The 6000-nt window shown below is 40.4% G+C and overlaps 1 long non-coding RNA gene across 1 annotated transcript; it reads right to left on the reverse strand.

Moving 5' to 3' along the window:
* Positions 1-1558: 1558 nt before the first annotated feature.
* Positions 1559-5696, reverse strand: LOC145437052 (uncharacterized). Its single transcript, XR_013914558.1, has 2 exons — positions 5126-5696; positions 1559-1641 (listed from the first exon to the last, which is right to left on the reverse strand). It is a non-coding gene; the product is annotated as an uncharacterized LOC145437052 (long non-coding RNA).
* Positions 5697-6000: the final 304 nt, after the last annotated feature.

The raw sequence follows: 6000 nt of genomic DNA on the forward strand, positions 1-6000 counted from the left end.
CCGGATTAGGATATGGATTTGAAACTTCAGATTTGGATTGGATTAGGACATAGAAATAGTAGATCCGCTCATCTCCGGTATCTAGTGGCAGTGATGATGAGCTGGAATAGTTATCATTCTCTGATTGTCTAATTTGACGTGGACCATGTTGATGACTTCTTTGTTGCAGATGTTGAGTTGCTCGACATTGTGTACTTGTCATTGTTAAGGCACAACAGCAAAATTATTTCCATATTTCGAAATAAAGTTGACTATATGAATATATCGTTTGTTGCTATATTGAACTTCTGCACTTCCAAAAGCCTATTCAAATATTTCCTCAGTTGTAAGTTACATATTCGCGACTAAAGCAAAACCACTAATAACGTCACAAATACGTACAATCGTCGAAAATAAAGTCAAAAACTAGTGTGGCGGGTATGTCAAGACGTTCTGATGATGATTCGCACTGTAGACGTGCGGCAAACTAATCCTAAAACTGCTTTCTAGCTTTCCGAATCCCAAGAGTAAAACATTAGTAGTGCAATTATTACTTTTGTTTTATTACCGAGAATTTTGACCGAATAAAGAGGTTGTCCGAGTTATGCGGTGTTCGAATTAAGCGGAGTTGAATGTATATATATGCATTCTGCTTATTGAATAATGATGATAACAATGATCAATGAAACGGAGACGGACTAGCATATGATGTAGGCCAGAGATGGGCAACATACGGACCGCGGGCCGAAGGGATTTTGACCGGCCCGCTGAGAGTTTCTAGCATGAAAGTGAAATTCTATTCTGAAAGTATTGACCAATTTTATGCGTCGCAGAATAAATCCACGTTTTCCAACCTGAGAAAGATGGACATGAAACTACGTGCTCCGTTCCAGTCTACACACATTTTCGACCATGAACATTAACCAGACAAGGCTGCATTCCAAAATAACTGATTTTCACGTTCAGTCTTTACTATGGGTTTCTACATACGACATGCAGCCAGAGTTCAAAAAACTGGTTGACAAATTTACCTGACCGCAGATGTCTGATTGACTTAGACAGCTATTGTTAATGAATTCACTAAATGCTGTTTTTTGGTCTATATGCCACAGACTTAAAGTTTGCTGTACGATTGATTCCTTGTATAGGTGGCTAAATACGCGAATAGTGTAGGCCTATGTGTTCTGTGATCCGGCCCGCCAAGTACTTCATTTTCCCGTATACGGCCAGCCGATAGCAGAAGTTGCCCGCCCCTGACGTAGGCTCATATTTAGTGCAAAACGTCAAGGGGCCACGGCATGTTTTCGAAAGGTTTCCATGCTATGACCATAAACGGGTTTAGAACCACTGAGATCTGACGTCACATCTTGATATACAGCATGCCGTATCCAATTATATCAGCATATTTGAAGCAATAAAAGCTCAACTATAATTTTGATGACCGCTTCTGAAATAAGGTCCATATTATGTAAAGTAGTACCCGCAGTGGATTACTCGAACTGGACAGCGTAAGAAGACCAAGTTTTCTTTGTTAACTGCTACACCATAACGAGGAGCTGACGACACAAAGCAAACACGATTCAGATACATCGCTTTTATTTGGCAACGCCAGATCAGTAACTCTTTATTCATGGCCTTTATCCCACCAGCTTGGAGCGACCTCTGTAAAAATGTACGGATAGGAATCACTAGTCAGCAACGGCGTAAAGCAAGATCACGAATATGAATTATTATATGCAGACTGAATGGAGATAATAAAATATACCAATCAATCAGATCAAGAGCAATACCAGCAGGGTTGTAATGACTCGAGTCATGACTCGACTCGAGTCCGACTCGAGTCACGTTTTTCAGATGACTCGACTTGACTCGAGTCATTTTCTCAAAATACGGAAATGACTCGACTCGACTCGAGTCAATTTCTGTATTGACTCGACTTGGACTCGAGTCATATGACTCGAGACTCAAAAGGCCAAGACCGACGTTTCATTGTAATTTCGAGGAATAGTTAAGTAATCACACTATTGGGAGTTCGTCTATTGGTACTGGTACTTGAAAATGCGTCCAGAAACTGCTTAAAATGACGAAAATTAGAATATTATGAATGCGAACCATTCAATATCACCAAACAGAGTTATATAAAATGGATTTAACAAGCCTTTAACTGGAAACTGGGCAGTCAACACAATGACTTGGACTCGACTCGAGTCATAATACCATGACTCGGACTCGACCCTCTGCTCGGTGACTTGGACTCGGACTTGACTCGGTGGTGAATTGAAAATGACTCGACTTGACTCGAGTCAAAACTATAAAACTGAGATTGACTTGTGACTCGGAGCCTTGTGACTTGGTTACAACCCTGAATACCAGCATGCGGTCACAGCTAGGCCCATGACCAACTGCTCACAGAGCTTATTCGTCTTAGACCAGCGGTTCTCAACCTTTTTGAACATACGCCCCCCTTGGCGATGGTCAAAAAAATTGCGCCCCCCGACCCCCCACCACTTATCATCATCTCACAAAGAGAACATCGTCTAATACAGAGGTGGGCCACTTTTTTGCTAATCACGGCCGCATTTCGATTAGGCTTCTTATGTAGCCTAAGGCCGCATTCCAGGGAATAGCCGTAATGAACTAACTGAACGCAAAATACCTATGTTAATCTGTCCATATCCATTTCCGGTGAACTCCGGACTATTCTACTTTTCATTCCATTATACGCACCGAAATCGCGAATGGCAATGTTATGAATAGTTGCTGGATTTGCATATTGTCGCGCGGTTCGCTAAATTTTTTCAGATTCACGAATTAATTCCGTAATTAATAGTAGCAGTATCACATATTACTATCAAATATTTATGCTTTTGCAGCCCATGTGATCAGATTCGCCGGTAGGGTTCATAGAGGGAGTGCTTCGAAAATTTAGGGCAAGGTATAAATGATAATGCATCTTTGGGTGACCCAATTGTTATTAGTCACTTTGTTGCATGATCTTATTTCTTGACCCTCCATCAGGATTGTCGATTGTATCGGTAGTGGAAATAATGGAAATATATTGAAATCGCCCAAATGTACCACAAACAAATTTCTTTCGCGAGGAGGACACGATTCCGATTCCGGCTCAGATTGAAAAGGGTGCTACTATATTAAAATCGAAAAATGAAGTTATAAGTTGAATTGCAAGATCAATTAAAATCTCTCAGAAATTTGGGAGTGAATTCGTAATTTCCATTTGCATGTCGACGGCCGCCAACACATACTAATTGAATTAGGTGTCGACAGCCGCACAAATTCGCTTCTATGGCCCATCCCTGATCTAATAGTATACATATGGTATGTCTTACGCCAAGTTTAAATCCGCATTCCAGTTGTTTCTGACAATTTTCCCCAAACTTGTTTGAAAATAGCAAAAAACATGGAACAGGACATCAACTTATTTCAGGGTAGGTTGCACTGAGACTAATCCTAATGCTGTTAGTGACTACAGAGAGCACGACGTCTTTTTGTACTGCCATGCTAAATTTGATCAGTTTTGGAATTGAATCAAATTGTGTTGATTTAGGTTAGCCTAATTGAGGACGAAACCGGGCAACCTATATTGCATGTAAGTCTGTCTTAGGCAGTTCGCCAGCTATTAATAACAGCTGCCCAGCGCACCGAGCTTTAGGCTACTGTCAAAGCTATGACTCGATAAATGACTTATACGTGGAATTGCTCTAAATCTTCAAAGAATATCAAAAATTTGCTCAAATGAAGTTGAAATCAGCCTATACTCCATTGAGCGCCACTGCTGTAGTTTGAATTTGGCGAGCTTTTTTGAATACGAAATAAGTTTCAGACAGACAGACAGATTCTTTATTCGTACGATGATTGTTCACACAAATATGTAAAAAAGACAAACACAGCGATATGACCACATCAAGATGTGTAGTCTTCAAGTCAGCTGTAGTCAAGGCGTAACGTTAGAACATTTATATCATGCAACTGTCGGTCAGTAACACTTCAACAAAAGATTAAACAACAAAACGCAAACGCAAAACAGTGGTAGTAGAAAAAAAAAGAACTCTAACACTAGTTCAAAATAAATACCAGATTATACTCTCATGTCTCAATATGTAGAAATGAGCTGAGACTTAAAATTCCGACAGAATGATGCAAATGACAAACCTCTGTGCTCTATTGATAAGGAGTTCCAAATCCTTGGACCAACAAAAGTTAGGGATCTCTGGCACACACTAGCGGCTAAATTCTTTATAAAGACATTTCCAGCGGTGGCGGATCTATTTCCGTGAGAGTGGACACCGGCAGATGGCGTAAAGATGCGGCTAAGAGCAGAAGGGAATTCACCATGGTGATATCGGTACATGGTCTTGGCAATTTCATAAGTGCAGAGGTCGCGCACTTTCAATATCCCCAGGGATTTATATCTTGGAGAAAGACGCTCGTATCGGCCCATGCCACTTATCAAACGGATAGCCCTATTTTGGAGAACTGCGATTTGATCCAAGTAGGTATCGTAAGTTAACCCCCAAAAGATGATTCCATAGTCGAGGTGAGAGTGGAAGAGTGAAAAATATATGTCTCTTAGTGCAGATCTAGGGAGAATATGTCGCAAGCGAGCTATAATACCTACTGCCTGCGCTAATTTGCTGGCAAGAGCTGCTAGTTGAGGCTTCCAACTCAAATCTTTATCAATACATAGTCCCAAATATTTGACATTAGGGACTGCTGATAGTTTATCTTTGTCAATGGTCAAATATGGAGAAGGTAACAAGATCTTAGGTCTGACATTGATAAGAAGGACTTGAGTTTTTGTTGCATTGATATTCAATTTATTGAGGCTCATCCAATGACAGATTTTTTTCATCTCAATATTGACTGAGTCTTGTAGAATACTCAAATTGTGGTCATCTTCAACAATCGTCTTCTCAGAATGATTGTAAAACACATGTTTAGTCAGAATTCATACAGACTTCGTCAATTTCTCGCGTCCCCCCTGCGAGACTTCCGCGCCCCCCAGGCTGAGAACCACTGTCTTAGACGATACACATGCCGTGTGCTGAGCGCGGATTTCGATTACAGCAGATCTACTTAACCATCTATTTATATTTAATTATATTCATTATAGTTCTCCAATACTCACACTTCCCCGGAGAATAGATGCATTCTCCATCATAGCAAACATAGTTATCGCCGACATTGCTACAGTCACTGTGAATCGTGCATTCCAGGTAGGGTCCAATGAACACTCGGCCGTGTGTAGCGTGCAAGAGCACAATGATCACAAATAATATCATATCTGACAATATCCTGAACGACATGTTTTCGCGGGTCCATATTTCACCAATTACTGTTAACAAGTTGGTCAACTGTGGAACATTTAACAAAATATGTAAAAGAAATCATGCAAATAGAGTCTTGGATATGTCGTGACATATTCAAATATAATTATGCAATTAGAGCAGCAAATTTACGAAACAGTACGTTCGTTCGGCTCAATGATATATATACAATGATTGGAAACTCCCACGCCCCTTAACGCTATAAGATAGGTTCCCGGCGAAATCAGTCCGTCGCGGGATATGCTTGAGCAGAGGTACGGGATTGCGTATGTCGACTGTGGGGGAGTGCTGCAATCGACCTTCCTGGCGTACTAATTCACTGATTTTCCCCAATTGGTTTAGTTTTTGTTGATTTCTTGAGCATAGTGAGGCAGTGCTGCATACTAGGATGTAATAGACCTTTTAACAATGCACATTTATCAAAGTACCGACTAGTTGCGAGGCATTTTAGTATCGGTTTCAACCATGCATGTACGACACAGCCTAAAAAATTAATAGATACTGTGGGTGAGCGTCAATATAGATGTGCAGAACCTAGAAGGATTGTTAAAAGAGGATTTGAAAATTTTCTGGCAGCATTTACGTCACCTGATCTTTTAAAAGAAAAGGGTTGATTACGATATTTGTGTGAGCAACCAAGTTGTTTTAAATAGTATATATTGTAATATTGTGGGGC

Source organism: Botryllus schlosseri, chromosome 4, assembly GCF_051294905.1.
Source record: "Botryllus schlosseri isolate E-star chromosome 4, Bs_hap1, whole genome shotgun sequence".
NCBI classification, from domain to species: Eukaryota; Metazoa; Chordata; class Ascidiacea; order Stolidobranchia; family Styelidae; genus Botryllus; species Botryllus schlosseri.